Source organism: Agelaius phoeniceus, chromosome 1, assembly GCF_051311805.1.
Source record: "Agelaius phoeniceus isolate bAgePho1 chromosome 1, bAgePho1.hap1, whole genome shotgun sequence".
Taxonomy (NCBI): domain Eukaryota; kingdom Metazoa; phylum Chordata; class Aves; order Passeriformes; family Icteridae; genus Agelaius; species Agelaius phoeniceus.
The window spans coordinates 4,408,180-4,426,276 of record NC_135265.1 but is presented as its reverse complement, the minus strand read 5'-3'; the positions used below and the strand labels follow the sequence as shown (position 1 = coordinate 4,426,276).

At 49.5% G+C, this 18,097-nt stretch overlaps 1 long non-coding RNA gene across 1 annotated transcript in view; it reads left to right on the top strand.

The window, feature by feature from the left end:
- LOC143695378 (uncharacterized) overlaps positions 1-17,431 on the top strand; it is a 59,164-nt gene extending 41,733 nt beyond the window's left edge. Inside the window, exons 2-5 of the long non-coding RNA XR_013184513.1 lie at positions 8,996-9,090; positions 9,392-9,490; positions 11,118-12,370; positions 12,470-17,431. This is a non-coding gene — a long non-coding RNA (uncharacterized LOC143695378). The remainder of the gene's footprint in view (positions 1-8,995; positions 9,091-9,391; positions 9,491-11,117; positions 12,371-12,469) is intronic.
- Positions 17,432-18,097: the final 666 nt, after the last annotated feature.

Sequence of the window (18,097 nt, the reverse complement as noted above, 5' to 3'; positions counted from 1 at the left end):
ACTTCTTTCCATTCAATGGGCATTTAAAAGCAGGCAAAAAAATAAAATAGCCTGAGTGGATACCATTCCTTGGAAGGTCACTTGTACTTCAGCCTAGTGGCACATTCAAAACTTACCAGCAGATCTGGGAAAATTAAAGCTCAAAGAAGAGCTCCAGTCAAGGACCCTTTATTCCATGGGGCTTCCAGGCAGAGCTTATGGCATAGGGATCATGGTTTTTTTCAGGAAAGAATTTCAGGGAGGAAGACTGGTGGGTACTGAAAGCAGCTTTGTGTCCTGCCACTAGATTCCAAGCAGGACACCTGGGTCCCTTAAAAAACCCAAACAAACAGGATCCTATTGCATCCTTCTGATGCCAGGGACAGTCAAGAGTGGCTGATGCTGAGGGCTGTCTGCTGCTCCACTGGCTCACAGCTGCAGCCCCTGGGTAAATCTCCCTGTGCTCCTTCTCCAGCCAGGAATGACCCTTTTAGAGCACAGCTCCTCTCACCCCAAAGGAGCCAGCTGGAATAAGTAAAGAAAATTCCTACAAACCCATCTTGTAGGCTGCTGCCTCCTGCAAGGATATTAAACCTTTTCCAGTCATTTGTGAGACCCCTGCCTTGGCCAGGGGCTGGGGGAGAGGAGCAGGACAGCTCTACTCAGCCAGGCAGGAGGATTTGGGAAGTCACAATGTCCTGGTGACCCTGTGCAAGTTTCGCCCTTAGTTGGGAAAAGCCCCATGTGATGCTTTTCAAAATTACCAGTAAAATCATTGCTTCCTTTAATTCCATTGCTTTCTTTAATCCCAGAGGTGGAAAGGGAGTGTCTGTACAGCCCCTCAGTGCATTTATATCCACCATTCCCTTAAGCATCCTCAGAGCAGGGAAAGCTTTCCTCGTGGCTCCTGTGTGGCCAGAGATGCCCTCTCAGGTCCAAGAGGGAAGGAATGTCCACCTCCTCCTCACCTGATCCATGCCTCTCCAGGTAAATTAAAATTATGCCTTTTACTCCTGCTGAATTTCTAGCTGCCTCCTCTTGGTCTAAAAGCATGGAAAATTGGGGGTTTGGCATAGAGTGTTATGGGTAACATAGCCAAAGTCTTCATCAGCACCTTGGGATTAAGCAGTCCCTGGGACTTGTGGCAGGAAAACAGGCAGATGTGATCAGACAGCTTCCCTGTCACTTCCTGTTCACTGTTTGTGAACCAAGGGATAATTTCCAGCTTTGTTTGACCTTTGCATTCCCAAAGAGCTGAAGCCAACAAGGTTTGTGCCAACAGGCAGCCAGGTATAGAGGGGAGGGAAAGGGAGAGAAAAAGGTAAATTTCCTATTTCTGGGACACAAGAACCCACCCAAGGGCTCAACCTGAACTCTAACAACCAGGGGAGACCGGGTCATGTATGGGATCACTCACTCCTCCAAGGAGTGGCTTCCCAAGGAGCAGGGGTCTGTTACCTACCCCAGGACCTGCACCCACTGTGTCACCTCCAACTGGTTCGAACAGGGGATAAGACCCACAGCAGAACTTCTCTGCCTTAAACTGAGCCCTCCCCATCATCCTTGTCCTGCATGGACAAGATAACAGAGGCACAAGGAGTCCCTGGCAGTGGTTTGAAGCCTGGTGGTTCCAAGTGATGGAAAACACGAGTGTGCACGTGTGGGTGTTGGTGTTGTGAGCCACTCACAGCCAGAGCACATCAGGCTTCAAATTCTGCTTTTGTTTTTGTGTAAAGCAACCTGCCCCTGTCCAGGCAAGAGCAGGGATAGGAGCCAAGGCAGGCTGCAGGTACTGAGGGGACAGGAAAGAGCAGCTGTGGGAAGCAGCAAGAGTCCAGCCCAGACCATCTGCTGCTGTTGGATTAATCTCTAACCTGCACTCTTAGCTGGCCAAGGGAAACTTGTTAGGCTGAATTTGTAACTCTAGCTTCAGGTTACAGCCTGGCATGTTAAAATAAACCATCCCTGACTTTGTGTTAGCTTAAAAAGCTGGGCTGTGGATTAGAGATGTAGAAGGAATGGTGGAAGGAGCTGTTTGTGATCACCAGGGAGGGGAGGAGGAGACAACTCCATGCTGCCAACAGCTTGAGCATGGCCAGAGCACCTCCTTGAGAAAAAAGAAAGGATCAGAGCCCCAGGATAAAGGAGTGTCTGAAAAGAGCCTTGGACCCATGAGGAAAGGCTCTCTTCTGCTCTGGGATCAAGCCTTGTGTGCTCTGAAGGAGCAAATTAGAAACAATTTTTACTCTCTTGTTACTATTGTTTCTCATTACCACTGTTTGTCTTGTGTTTGCTTGCAAAGCATCCTCTGCCAGAGGAGTAGCAATCTTGAAAACTTGGAAGTAATGTGGAGGAAGGACGAGATTTTTTTTTATTTCCTTTTTAAAAATGTGAAAAAAAAAAAAAAAAAGATGTTTTCCCTGCCAGTGAAAAGTAAGGAGAGAAAGAGAAATGTCTGGGAAAAAAGCTGTTTCCCAGCTTTGTTGAATGCTGGAGAAGGAGAAGATGGATGAAAAGCACTAATAAAAAGCAAAGTTTGAGGAGTGGACTTGAAGGCTGCCTCACTGCTTATCTGATTCCCCACAAACAGATCGGCTGTCTGGCAGGATGGTTTCAGGTAACATCTGCCCGAGCCTCCTGACTCATCCCTGTGTGGGTTTTGGATGTGCTGGAGCTGAGCTGAACCTGCCAGGCTCTTCCAGTTTGCTTTTACACACATGGAGGAGAGCTGGGCTGGTTGGACCGAGCGTTACAAAGCCTCTTTCTAGGAAAGGAGCTTTGCGTAACAGAAGGGAAAATAGGTCGTCGTCAAGGTTTAGGGCATTTGCAGAAGAAAGTAAACAAGTGGTGCAGCATGGCCGGGCTAGAGGGGAGAGCAGGATCTGCTCCTGCTCCGGACAAGGCTGTGCTTTGAAGGAGGGTTTGGCTGGGAGCAAAGGCAGCCTCGTGTTTACGGCAGCGGGACTCGGATTCTCCGCGTGATCCTTGGCAAAGCATCCCATCCCATCCCGGGCTGAGCCTGGGTGCAGATGCCAGAGGATAAGAGATGAGGACTTGAAATTGTCCTGTTACGTCCCACAGGGACACAAAAAGGACACTGAGGTGCTCAGCAGAAAACTCCCAGTAGGACAGGAGCCATCAGCACTTACTGGAGGTTTGACCACCCCACAGCACCCCAGGCTTTGGGTGCTGAGCTCTGTGGGGCACGACAGGGAGCAAAGAGGGCCTGGGAATCACCAAGGAGCTGCTGTGGGATGGGGAGGTGTCACAGACATCTTTTATGAAAAATCCTTTCCTTAGGATTTTTCCTCCTGAGAAGCTGAGAGGCCTCAGGAACAAAATGTAAGCAATGGTTATCTGCTGCTGTGGAATGCAACAGGTGCATCTGGGATTGGGCTCATGTGGTTGTTTCTAATTAATGGCCAATCACAGTCAGCTGGCTCGGACAGAGAGTCTGAGCCACAAGCCTTTGTTATCATTCTTTCTTTTTCTATTCTTAGCTAGTCTTCTGATGAAATCCTATCTTCTATTCTTTTAGTATAGTTTTAATATAATATATATCATAAAATAATAAATCAAGCCTTCTGAAACATGGAGCCAGACCCTCGTCTCTTCCCTCATCCTGAGACCCCTGTGAACACGGTCACAGGGAGGCAGAAGAGCACAGCCATGGCAGAGCCAGAGCCGGAGCAGAGCCTGCCCAGGGACACTCGGAAAGAAACAAAAAACAAGGCAAAATAAAACCCCCCAACAACCACCAGCCTCCTGCAACAGCACCGCAAAGTCCTTACAAACGCCCTGGGGCACCGGCCAAGCAAAATCGCGGGGAGATTTTGGGAAGAGCTCCAGCAGCCTCCCTGGCTGATACAGAACCACAGCGCGTTACCTTCCCCAGGGCCGGGGGAGAGCCCGGGCGCCCAGCCAGGCACCGGGGGCTCAGTGCCGGGCTGTGGCCGTGCCCTGCCCGCCAGGGTACAGCCTGTGCCGGAGCTCTGGCAGCCGGGGGGCTCTGCGGAACATCTGCCAGCTGCCCGGCCCCCGCCGCCAGCCCGCCAGGACATCTTGTTTGTGTTTTTGTGCGGAGCACACTCCCAGCGGGTTATGTCAGAGGTGAGGAATGCAGGGCCACCCTGTGTCATGAGATCAGCCTCACATTTTTAGGCTCAGCTCTTACCGTATTTGCTGGGAAGCGGCGCGGGGGCCCCGCAGGGGTGGGAGATTCCCCCCTTCGCCCGCATCCCGCTTTTCCAGCCCTCGCTCCAGCGGAGCCGGGCGGGGCGGATGGGGCCCGTCTGCTGGAACAAGCTCTCCCTCTGTTCCTCGCAAGGAGCAAGAAAGGAAACGCAGTGAATTAAGGCGAATGAAAAGGCGGCAGTGAAAGGCGGCCGGGCGCGGTGACAAGCGCGGGGAGAGAGCTGGTGGCGAGCTGCTCTCTGCCGCCGGGGAAGGCATCGGCACCCGGGGCTGCCCCGCCGGGAAACTCACCCAGCCACCCCAAAACATCCCCGAGCCAGGGCCGAGAGAGTGAGGAGCCACATGAACCCCCCAGGGCAGCGAGGAGCTGGGCTTGGAGCCCTTGGAGTGAAAGAACTTTGACCCAAACACCGCCCAGAGCAGTGGATTTCCCCCAGCTCTGTTCCTGGGATCCAACTCTTATGTTCCACCTTTCTGAAATTTCGGGGCTGCTTGGTCCGAGTCCTGCTCAAGCAAAGCTGGTGCAAAACAGCTCTGCTGATGTCACACAGGGTGGCTGCACTGCTCGTTTCCAAATTTTCCTGCTTAAAACTTGGAGGCTCCTTTTGCAGCTCTGCGTCCCGCCAAGGGTAGAAAGAGGGGAGACGCTTTGATCCTCGTGCCACTGCAGAGAAAACCCACCGAGGCAGGGTCAGACCCTGGCACAGGAAAGGCTTCTCTTCTCTGTTCTGGTGTGGCTTTTATTTTCTTTTAATTCTTTCTTTTCTCCCCTTTAGTAAAAATTTTCCTGCTACCACAGTAGATCTTGAGATTGAAAAGCCCAAAACACTTCCACAGACCATGTCCAAAATGCCACTGCTTGATAATTTTTGGTTTGTTTGGTTTGGGTTTTTGGTGGTTGTTTTTGTTATTGTTGTTGTTGTTGTTCTGTTTTGCCCTGCAGAGGGTGTTGACATGGTGGTGTTTTGTTCTGTGTCAGAAGGAAAACAAACCCTGAAATACCAAAGTCTTTCACACAATGGTCTTTCCTTTCTCTAAACATCCCTGTGAGCTGGGCCTCTTGCAGCTCTCTACTCTTCCCAGAACAGGAGAACAAATACTAAGAAATCTGGAGGGGTGCACTGCAGGGATGAGCTGCAGGGAGCTGGCAGCACCAGCTCCACATCATTCCATGTCTCCAGTGCTGCCTGGTCCTCACCTGGGGGAGCAGGTGAAACCTCCAGGAAGTGCTGATGGCTCCTGTCCTACTGGGAGTTTTCTGCTTAGCACCTCAGTGTCCTTTTTGTGTCCCTGTGAGGCATAACAGGATAATTTCAAGTCCTCATCTCTTATCCTCTGGCATCTGCTGTTTTGTTGTGTCACTCCCAGACTTCTTTGGTCACTCTACCATAGTCCCAAAAGTCTGTTCAGGAAATTCTCCCTTTCGTGGCATGAAAATGAAAATGCTGATTTTTGGTCCTCTCTAGATTGTGGTGCTGTGGAGGCACCAGAGAGTGTCTTGAGGAAATGAGAGAGGTGACCAGCAGGGACAGAAGGGATTAGCAGAGGGCTCCAGAGGGACCTTCAGGCCCAGAATCCTCCCTGTTCATCCACCAAACACAGAGGTGATGTGTTGACAGCAAGGGGCTGGTTGCTGCCTCATTAAAATAAGGAGGGAGAAGTGATGGGAAAATAAGGCTTGTTTAATGATTTAGGACATTATCTTCTTTTCCTTCCCACTCTCTTTGTCTGCCTTGCCCTTCATAAAGTTGTGCTTTGATAAGATTTTCTTTTTTATCATCTGGGGCGGAGATTTCAGTTCATTTTCCCTGGATTGAAAAAGGAAGGAAAATGGGGCATCATGCAGCATTTAGCAACAGTCTTGGACACTGAACCAGGGCCAGGTAAGACCTGGAGAAAGGGGTTGCAGGTCTACCTTGGCTGATCCAGAAGACTTCAAATGACAAAAATAAGGATCTTGGCTTTCATTAGATTTTTCAGCTGCCTGGAATGCTTTAAGAAACAAAAACCTTCAGTAGCAATGATCATATATATATATATATTTAGATTTTATATAAGTTTGGTTCTGCTGCAGTGAACTCATTTGCTTCTGCTATGCTCCTTCAGTTTGGGGGAAAAACACTGACATTGCTTAGCAACCTTTAAATCATTTTGGTAGAGCACAATAATGTGGGAAGGATGTAGCTGATGTCTGTTCCCCTGCCCCAGGTTACTTGATCTCCCAAATGTTAACTTATCTAACCTTATTATTTGCTTCTAATCACTATTGTTTTCTGAAATGCACTTGAGCATCCTGAAATCATAGAATATCCCAGGTTGGAAGGGTCCCAGAAAGATCCTAACATGGTTTGGGTAGGGAGTACCTCAAAGATCTTTGTGTTCCAGCCCCCTGCCATGGCAGGGACACCTTCCACTATCCCAGGCTGCTCCAAGCCCCATCCAACCTGGCCTTGGGCACTTCAAGGGATACAAGGGCAGCCCCAGCTTCTCTGGGCACCCTGTGCCAGGGCCTCAGCACCCTAAAAGTGAAAAATAACAAGGATTAACAAGTCCAGCTCCCTGCTCCTTTCAGGACTGCTATAAACATGCATTGCTTGACTTTGATGTTGTGTTTTCACTGCCTCTGCAGCGTGGCAGAGCACCAGGCTCTCTGGGGAGATCCCACAGCACAAGGCAGCAAAATCTCCATCTGACCCAGGCAAGCAGCTGCTTTGCCTTGCTGCAGCTCAGCAGTGGGATGTGTTGTGCCTGCCAAAGCAGATACTGAAGGTTCTTTCTTTCCTAATTGTCACTTTTTCTGTGACTGCTTCGAACACAGAACCAAGGAGCATGGAAAGAACAGTGCTTCCCCTGTCAGGGATGGGGTGGAAAAGGCAGAAAAAAAAAGACTGAAGGAAGAATGTGGTGAAAGGCACCACAACATCCAGAGGCTTGACTCTGATTTGCTTGAAGCAGTGTAAACAAGCAGGTTACAAAACTTGGAGCTCTGACTGGCGCTGGCACCAGAAAAACAAGGAAAACATGTTTTAGACCAATTATACTGCAGAAAATACATGAGATTTTCAAGACACCTAAAGCCATCAGCATCAGACAGTGCAGTAATTTGAGTTTTAGGGCCAGATGTAAACACCAGGGCTACAAGAACCAGATACTGAACCTGATATAAAGTGACTGTTGTAATGTTTCTAAAGATTTTGCACTGTTTGAAAGATTACCTACCATAAGATCCCTCTGCTGCTCTTCTAACCTCCCTGCTGGGATGTCCTGCAGCTGGCCCAGGCTCATCTTCCCCAAGTTCTTTACCCATCCTTCTGCTCTCTGTGCTCCAAATCTCAAAATAACTGTGGCACTGCATGCAAATTGTCTTGAGTTTGCCCTTTTCTGCTGGATACTCACCCAACCTTTCCTGACCTATGGCTATATTTCCCCACTCTTTGTGACCTACATCTATAACAAAACTCTCTGTTCATAATCAGGGCAGGACTGCCCTGGCTTGTGCTCCTTCCTATGAAACTCACTGGAAGAACATCCCACATCCTGGACTCCTGAGCAACTCAACTCACCTACAGAAAGAAAAATGAGGCAGAGCTGGTAGGTGTGAGCAAAGGGCCCAGGTCAGCCCCTGTGGAGAAATAGGACAGGACTTGCAGGAAGATCTTGTTCCTTGATATTCTCCAGGTTCCCACTGGGAGTCAGGCAGAGCTTCCTGGTTTTCATGGATTCAGCTCTCTGTCTCTCCAGCCCACCTCTCCACTGGTCCATCTCCATCAGGTGTCTCCCCATCCCATGATCAAGGAGGTTGTCCTGCTTCCTGATTCATCCACCCCGGTTCCTACAGAACAGGGAGACAGCCACAGAAGTCCATGGTGGTTTTGGTTCTCCTGAGCTGTGGTTCATTGCTCCAGCCCTTTATGTTCTTATATCCTTCAGGGGAAAAGCAACAATCAGTACAATGATCCATCTTCCTTTACTAATCCAGCACACACTTCAGTTGCCCCACCCTTCCCAGGAGGGTGGAGAGTTGGGAGATGGGAAGACACCTGAGAAATGATCAGTGGTGCTCCTGCTCCAGAAGGGGGTGTAGGAGGTTTCAGGCAGCCTCAGCATGGTGATTTCATCATTCCCTTCAGCAGGCCCTTTGCCAGACACATCCTGTCCAGCTTGTGCTGGACTGACCGGCCATGGGAAGAGTCAGTGGCAGCCAAGTCCAAATGGCCAAGACCAGCCTCTTTCCAGTGCTCAGGAGCTGATTCATGGTTTGGTTTTCTGCCCCACCCAGTCTAGAGTGAGTTCAGCACATCCCTCTGAGCTTCACTTTCCTGCTTTCAAGGCTCTCCCTCCTTCCGAGATCTTCCCACATTCGTGGCCCAACCCAGCCACCACCATCTCTCTCTCTTTTCCTGGACTGGACACTAGGGCAGCAGCCAGGAGCTCGCTGGCTTTGATTCATCCTCCTCTAGGAAAAAAGCTGCTGATCCTGCTGGTGATGCTTCCTCCTGACCGTCTGGCCCAGCACAAAGACTTGGTGTTGATCTCCACCCCTGTCTCGAGGGGAAAGGCCACTTCTGAGGGCCACTGTCCCCACAGGGCACTGCTGAACTTGGAATGTGGGAAGTGGGAAAAAACACAGCCTTGGGAGCATGGGAACGCATCCCTATCCCATCAGCTTTGTGCCACCAGGCAATGCTCAAGTTTGGTGTGTGTTAAGAATCAAAACCTGATGGTTTCCCCCAGGACTCAGACTCCTGAATGATGCAAGCATTTGTCGTCCCTCTCCTTAAATAACTACAGAGTAGAGCCAAATGGGTTTTCTCTCCAACAGATGGGCTGCTGACAGGTGCTGCTGGAGGCTGAGAGATGGAAAAGCAAGGATGCTCTGATATGGTCTGTCACTAGCTTGAAGAGGAAAAAAAGCAGGTGAGGTCTGGTCTCCTTGTTCTGCCATGTTATTCAGATGCTGTAGAAGTATAAAACCACAATATTATTGTGCTAGGAAAATACTATTAACTTGTCTTAAAGGCAGGGGAATGGAATATGTCCTAAAGATGGAAGACTGGGATATGTCCTTTGGGACAAGGAGGATCTGCTTCCATAACACAGGTCCCAGAATAAGCAGGGTTCTGTCAGAATGGCATTGTGTAAAATAACAGAAAACAAAAGCCTTTCTTTGTCCCTAAATAAGTAATTTCTGTTCTTCCTTTGTGGTTCACTCTTAAAGGCTGGCTGAATCCAAGGAGGATGTGGTCACACTCATTGGAAACTCCAGATGCTACAATATAAAAACACAAATCTGCATTAAACCCACATTTTTAATGAGGTAAATCTCATGTGCTTTCACTCTATTTTTCTCACAGGGTGATGGCAGGCTGCTGCAGTTTTCATGTCCCTTGGAGAGCATTTGCCCAGTTCCTCAGAAATCTCCCCCTTGATTTTTTTGACAGGATAAAGTCTTTTGTTATTTACTGATGTCACTGTAGCCTAGGAGAGAAATCAACAGAGTCATGAATTATAGACTATGCTTGTAGGACTTTTCACTTTGTTTGATTTAGTGTGAACAAATTCCAGATAATTAGAGATGAGTTCAAGTTACAACACTTCACTTCTGTCTTCTGAGTTGCCCTAAGTGGTGAGGAGTGTCTGGGTTGAGTATTTTCACAGGGGTCATTGGAAAGGTGAAATCCTTCTGCGTGTCTCAGTTTTGAAGAAGCTTAATATTACAGCAATGCATCTGTGTCTCCACTCAGGAAACACATCAGACTTTAAAAAAAACCCTCAGAATCCCCAGGGTGAAAACATCACATGGTGTTGTGTGGGTTTTCTTCAGCTTTAGCTGTGGCATCCTCCAAGTGGTTCTTCACCTGAAGGTCATTTCCATCCCAGCTAGAAACTCCTGCTGCTGAGCACTTGAGGGAAAAGGAAAGAAGCATCTTGGCTTGGGTATTTGGGATCTGGGACTGCTTGGACATAAAATGTACCATCTCTGCAAAGCTTTCCACCATCACCCGCATTTTGTGTGTAGAAAAGCAACTCCAGCCTTCCATTTAAATTAAAAAACCAAAAATCAAAACAAAAAAACAAACAACCCAAAAATGAAAGGGGTATGGGAAGAGGCCAGGGTCTTGCTTTCTCCTTGAACAACAAAACCCATGTCTCAAAGCAAAACCAAAGTCACTTCATCATGATTTTGGAAGATGATGTACAGTGCTGTGGTACAACAGTGAGGGGAGGGTGTCCCTGAGCACGCAGCCACCTCGGGGCACAATTAGAAGAGTTTTCCATCTGAATGCTCTGTCTATTATAAATAACCAAGATTTTAATCATTACTCACTGCCTGCTGGAAGTCCTTTTGTAATGCCTTCTGTGGGCATTGGAGACTGGGGAGGAGAAGGATGTGTTGGTTATGTGATGGACTCTTTCAGGAGGACTGCATTCAGTTCTCTCCATATCCATAATTTGGAAAGTCTGGGGAGTCTTTGGCAAGGTCCTCTTCATACACCCAACTACAGCACCAAACACACTCCTTAAGATAGTCAAGGCATAGGTGATGCACTCCTGCCTACCCTTGGAGTTTCTAGCTCTTACTGTTGGTTAAAAGTCTGAAAAAAATTGGGCCAATATGTGGGCATTGGGCCTGGAGGATGCCTCAGCTCAGGTTTTGAAGGTTTAGCTCATGGTTTTTAACTCCTGGACCTTACAGGGGTAATTGCTTGGTTTGCTTGCAGTCTGATGAACTCCATGGTTTCCAGCCAAGCACTTGACCCAGAGAATCAAGCCAATAATTGTGTGACTCACAAGGAAAAACCAGAAATAAGAACAATAAAAATCCTTGGAAACACGAGTAGACTCCAGTCAGTTATGGAGCAGCACTTTTACCACCTGGGAGGAAAGGAGGCATGGACCTTCTTTGGATGTGAAAGTAAAACTGCTTATTTCTGTCTCTTCAGGAGAAGATGGGAAAAGGATGGCCTGAAAAAACTAAAACCAGAGAAGGAACAGAATGTATATTTAAGAAAAAATTGCAGCATGTGGCAAAATATTTCCTTTTTATATCCTTTCTTGGGGTAATGGTTATTCACTATCTGAATGGCACCGGTGGTTGTGACTCCTCTGAGGATGTAAATCACAGTGTCACAGGCTGGTTTGGGCTGGGAGGGACCATAAAGATCATCCAGTTCCAACTCCCCCATGCATAAGAAGAGCAGCTGTACTGCACATGTGATGGGCTGAATGGACAGCTCAGTCCCTGGGGCAGTGTCTGGTGACGGGTGGCTTTGATGAGGCTTACAGGAAAGCCACTCATGGTGGAGAGAAGCACTTAGGGTCCCAGCTGGTTCATGTTTTACATGCAATCATAAAAAAAAATCAAACAATCATTTAGCATGCAATAAGAGGATGGAGGAAGGGTTTTTTAAACCAGAGTCACAGCAAGTTATGGCCAGTACTGATTCCTTGCTGTCATGGTCAGAGGTCCCTTCTGATGCACAGGGGGACTCTCCTATCCTGTGCTGATGTGACCTGGAAACCCCTGTGGTCTTGGAGTTCCCCTGGCTCCAGGCCCATGCAGGGGGGTGAAGGCACTGATTGCTGTTCAACATCCTGTCCCACCAGAGACTGGATGGAAAATATTGATTTCCTTTCAGAGGAGGCACATTCAGAGATGCTTTTATGGGGGGCTTGTTTCTCCTTGGAGGCAAAGGGAATGCAAAGAAAAAGCCCCTTTCTCTGTCATGCTGAAGGCTCAGGGAATGGAGCAGGAAGATAACACTGATAACACAAGGCTCTGTAACATGCAGTATCTTGGTTTCCTACACCAGACCACAGTGCAAACTCCTGGCTCCTTTGTCAGCCACCATTGAGCCACCAAACATTAAATTAAGTGCTGTCTCCACCAAGGTGCTGACAGTCCCAAGTGACATCTCTTGCTGCTCTATCAAATTCAGGGTGCCCCCATTGCAGGGAATGATTGACACCTGACTCCATGATTCAGAATGCTGAACAATTGCTTTATTAAACTATATTACATTATACTATACAATATTAAAGAGATACTATGCCAATGAATACTAAAAGGATACTATACAAAAGATACTAAAGAAAAACCCATGACTGTCTGAGACAGCCAGGACACAGCTTTGACCCAGTTGGCCAAGAAAACAAAACAATCCTCAGCAGAATCCAATTGACAAAATCCCTTCAGGTAAACAATCTTCCTAACACATTCCACATGCGCAAAAACAACAGGAGCACCAAGTAGAGATAAGAATTGTTTTCTCTTCTTCTCTCTGTGCTTCTCCAGGAAAAATCCAGGGAGAGAAAATGATGTCTCTCTCTGTTCAGAGAATGTGAGTACCACACTGCTCCTTCTACAAAATGCCACATCCTCTCTGGGGCTGTTTTCAAGCTAAGGTGCCCTTTCAGACCCAAGCTTCATGGCTGGGAAGAAGCCCTCTGGAATCAGATGCAGAGGCAGAAGAAAACATGGACTAAGGAGGCACGAGGTGTTTGACCTGGTGACAGCAGTAATTGGCTCAGATTTGTTGGCTTGTGGATATTCATGGGTGCTGTTGGAGGTGGGATGTGAGAGCACCACCAGACCTGAGGTGCCACATTTTTCTGCACATGGATGCGGTGACTGCCCTTTGGAAGAAGGTTGTTATTCTTTGCCATGTCATTGCTGTGAGCAGTGGAGCAGTGAAAGACCTGCTCTGCAGCACCTAGAGAGGAAGCCCAAAGAACTGTCTTCTCCAAGAACAACCCACACCCACCCACTGGAAGGACAGAGACTCCTCTCTAGAATTTCACTGCCTCTTGGGAACCTTGAGGTTGAAAACCCCTCCGTGGCACATACCTGGAACAGAACTTCATCTTCCCTGGCTGTAAGAATTTGTCTTAACTAAAGATTTTCAATTAAAAGTCAAGACTGAATTGCTGCAAAGTGCCGGAGACAAGAGTCATTAATACTGGGATGCAAGTTTTAAATAATTTTTAATATGCTCTGCAAGACATCCATAAAAGGCCCTTAATCAATATGCACTTCAATTCCTTGCATTAGGGTTTGAGGAATTTAAATTCATGGCAGGGGAAGGGTCGAGAAATCATAATGAATTTCCATCAGAGCTCTTACACAGCTAGACCTGGGAGATCAGTAGGGTCCAAGCTGTTGGGAGGATGTGACCAAATGGATCAGACTTTTTTTGGTGGTCCCAATCCATGGGGAACGGGTGTTGTGGCTTGCCATTGATATGGAAGCAAATTTTTGAGTCCCTGTTGGTGACAGCAGCTGTGATTTTGCTTGGCCATTTCAGCCAGTATCAAATATTCACTGGCACTACTGGCAATTTAAGCATTACCTGACTGTCACCTGGTGAGAAGAGCAGAGAGGATGAGGATGGGCTGAGCTGTGGACATCAGGGCTGCTCATGCTTGGGGACCCCAAATCTTCACATGCAGCATTCCCATGACCTCACAGCTTTGATAACTCTCTTCCTGCAACCTGCAGAGTTAATTTTGTGGTTGGTGCACAAGGAAAGCAAGCTGATACTCCTGCTTCCCACTGCCATCATCTCACAGCAGGAGCATGGAGAGGCACAAGCTTTTCCAAGGTGAGCGGGACCAAGAGAATCCAACTCGTCCAAGAAGACACTGTGGCAATGCAGGTTTGAAGCTAAGCCTGTGCTTAAGCATTTGGCTGGATTTGGGCCAGAGGTGCAGAAAAGAAATTTCCAGTAAGGACAAACCTCTAGGAAGAACCAAACCCTAGAGGAAGCTCAGGGTGAGGTTTGTGCTTCCTATTTCAGTCTAAAAAAAGCCCTGTCCCAGGAGGGGGTGAGTTTCAGTAACATCCAGAGTGTCTCCCACACACACACACGCCAAATATTCCAACTCTTTGTATCCAGCCCAGGGGTGATGGCAGTAAAGCACGTGGAAACTCCACATGCAGATGAACCCTCAGAACATCCTTCCCTGCAGGTAGCCCAGGGACAGAGCAGCATCATCCTTGGAATGGCTCACAGGAGGAGGTACACACTGAAAGGAGCAGAGGTGGTTGTTGCAGCCAAATTGACCCCCAGAGATGATAACAGGGCCTAGAGATTTATCTGCATGCTCTGTGGCATGGGTCTGGATGAGGGCCAGGTATTTCTCTCACCATTTTTCCTTGGGGGAAGGCAGGAGCTGGGGCTGTGCCCTAGGTATTTCTCTCACCATTTTTCCTTTGGGGAAGGCAGGAGCTGGGGGCTGTGCCCTAGGAGCAGGCTGGATGCAGCCACACTGTTTCAAAGGCTGAAAAAATGCAGTCCTGTAGAAGAAAGCCAGGTAAAGCTATTTATTAGACTGCCTCAGGCCCTGCCTAGTTTACTGCCAGCTTAAAAATCCCCCAGTGCTGGGAAATCAGCTTGGACCTTGTGTGCACGTTGCTGCAGCTCAGCCTGCGTTCAGAGGGTGCATCTGTCTCATTTTGCAATCCTGACGCTTGAAATGAGCTAGGGAAAAGCAGGCAGCCCTTTGGAGAGGGATAGGGGAAAATAAAAAAGGAAAGAAAACCAGAAGGAAACCAAAAGCGCAGGCGGGAGGGAAGGGAAAGGCAGGATTTTGTCTCGGGAAGGCGTCGGAGCCTCTGAGGACTGTCCCCGCCGTCGCCTCGCATTGCGAAAGAGCCTTTGGCTCGGGTGCCCCTCGGTTTTCCAAGGGATGCCGGCACGGAAAGCCTGTCCCGGGCGCTGCTCGCAGAGCGCAGCGGGGATGCCGGGGAGCCGGGGGGCCCAGCGCCGGGGCCGGGATGCGGCGGCAGCGGAGCGGGCTCGGAGCGGGGCCGCCTGCCATCTAGTGGCACCGGGAGCCGGTCCCCTCCCTGCCCCGGCCGAGGGAACCCCCGGACGCAGCCCCCAGACCCCTCCGACAGCCCCCGCCATCCCTCTGCATGCGCGGGAATCGCCCTCGGCTTTGGGGGTTCCGAGGGGATTCTGCCAGCGGGGCTGGAGCATCTCCGTGGAAAACGCGCCGAGACGGAAATGCGGCGGAGCGTGAATGTGTCTGCGAACCGAGGAGCCGCGCCGATCGATCTAGCAGCCATGGACTCCTGCCTGGGGCTTTCTCCCCCTCCCCGTCCTGCACCTTGCCCGCTCCTTACGCCTCTGCGAAGGGCTTCTCCTCCTTTCCCTCCATGAAAAGAAATAACCCGTGGCAGGAGCAGGGCTCTGCCGTCCCCTCCATCCCTTCGCATTCACTGCAGGCTCCCTCCTGCCTCCCATTTGTGGCCTTGTTGCTCCCCCACGGCTGCTGGTCCCCGTGGAGAGCAGCGGGGGGGACACAGCCGCGTTTCTTCTCTTCCTTCTCGTGTGTCTTTAACACCCCTCGATCTTTCAGGGATGCTGACACCTCTGTTTCTGCACCCAGAAGTCTGGGAGTTGAAAGGGGGACATGAACCCCCCCTTCCTTTGTATCTTCCTGCAAATTCCATCATGCACTAAATCTCCCCTGCTGTGCTGGGAGCTCCCCTTTACTCTGGGGTGACAGTGTCCCATTTCATACCCAGGGAAGGAAATGGAGATGGCTTTTCAAAGGCCACCCCAGCAGGGGATGGAGTAATGCCCTTCCTAAATCTCATCCTGCCCCTTGGGGTCCTTTTGAGGGGTACAGAGCAGAAAACGAACATGGACATATTCTAACATGGACATATTCTAACAGCCCCCAGCAGGATGCTTGTCAGGTGCAAAGAGGTGCAGAGCTGGGATCAGATTTAAAAGGAGAGGGAAAGCTGGGCCCTGGGCAGTTGGGAGATGTCAGCCATGGTGTGCTCAGGAGTCAAAGATGGTGCCAGCAATGGGTGCTCCTGGCAAACCAGCACCAGGCACACAGATCATCTCTGATGGAGCGGGTCAGAGCAGCCTGGCAGCACCCCAGGACTCAAGAGCACCGGGAGGATGGCACAGGGACAGTGTGGGTCTGTGCCCAGAGCCACTCCATTGGCAGAGGATGCACAAAGCCCTTCCCACTGAAATCAGCTTGGAGGGGAGGTCCAACCAACCAACCCCAGATGGGACCCAGTTCTGGGGGTGCAGTTTGCTCATGGTCTCTTGTGGCAGCTATGCCTGATTTTCCTGCCCTCCTGCACAACCTTGGATCCAAGGACTCCAAATCAACACTCTCCATCTTCAGCAGTGCCATCGCAAAAGGGACATTTGGGGTTTCCTTGTGTTCTCCCCACTCAGCTGCCTCTAACCTTGCTCCAAAAATGTGTTCACTTTCCTTTTTCCTTCCCTGTTTTTTTCTTCTTTTATTGCTTTGTTCTTTTATCTAAAAAAACCCCAACACAACTTTAGAAGTTCAAGTTGACTGTACAGCCCAAACCTTGTGCTAGCCCAGAGCCTGGACAGTCAAGTACATCATGAAGGATTTATTCACCAGGACAGTCAAATACATCATGAAGGATTTATTCACCAGGACAGTTCCATAGGTGCTCTCAGCCAGATGCTTCTTGAAGTCCTTTGTGTGAAGTGCTGCACCCACAGTTAGTTGGGAATGGGCAGGCAGGAGGCTTTTTGGCCCTTGTGTTGAGGGTGCCCATTACCAGCTGTGCTGGGAACTGGTCCCAGGCATGTTTTTGTTTGTTTTTCCAAGGAGAGGTCAGCACCCTGTGCAAGGCAGGATTTTATCCAGGGGAAAAGGCTCAAGGCACCAGTCTGGCCCATCTCCATCCTGCATTGTGCTGCCCTGGGGACCAAGCCTCTGCCACTGAGGAGGGGAGGAAACCTTCTAAGAGGAGGAAAAAAAGAAATTTCTGAGAAATGGTGCTACTTGGTACAGGTACCTTCAAGTGTAGCATAGGAGAACAGAGCTGCCCCATGTCACTGGGGTTTCCCATCTTCCAGGGTTCTGCCCATATTTTCTCTACCATCCCATCTGGCTGGGATTCCTCATTCCTCCACATGAGCCAGTTCCTTCTGAGGCTGATTCCACAATCTTCACATCTTAGCTCCATGACAAGCTAGAAAGGGACTGCAGAGCCAGTCCTTACACTTTTATCAGCACAGGATTAATTAAAAAAGAATTCAGAAATAGAAAACAGCTCGGCATTAACCTCATGCTAGAGCAATTTCCAAGCAGGTACGCCAGCAAAACAAAAACAGCAATTTGCAGCTAAATAAAAATAACAGTTAAGCATTTGAAACACAAATGCACCATTCAGGAGCAGCAGATAAATATTCAGACGCGTTCATTAGGAGGTTGAGGCTGTCTCTCAAATAAACAGACAGGTACAAAATAGCAGCCTGAATACTCCAATTACGCCAACATTGCATCAGTGCCGATGCTCCCGGCTCTGAGAGTGGGAGGGGGAGAAGGGGAGAGGGTGAGGAGGAGGAGGGCAGTGGGGAAAGCATGTGTGGGAAATATATATATATATATTTAAAATTCGCCTTAAATGTTGTTTTATGTAACCAGTGTTTGGATTCTCTTCCATGGAGGGTTTAACTCCTGAGGATGGGAAGTTCTGCTGTGGCACTGTGTTCCTCATGGCTCCTGCCATGGGCTTGCTTGGCCTGGCTCCCAGGGAAGACCCCCCAGAGTGGGGAGAGCAGGGCTTGGCCCTAAACCCACCCTGCAGAGCCCCTGGGCAGGCAGGCACGGCCGTGGATCAGCGCAAAGCAAAACAGCGCCCAGCCCAAAAGCTACAAAGCCTTTGGAGCTCAAGTACTGCAGCTGATTGGAAAAACAACATGACAGCGCCCTCAGCCGCCGTGATCCCCTTTGTCCCCGGAGAGTCCCTGCCCCAAGGCCAGGATGTGACACTGAGCAGAGGGCTGGGGGTGGTTGGTGCAGAGTCCTGGTGTGGGGCCGTGGGGGTGCACAAGGACAATGGGGTGTCCCCGGCCACAAGGACAGCCACACTTTTGGGGTGACATGTCACTGTGTGGGGACAGGAACC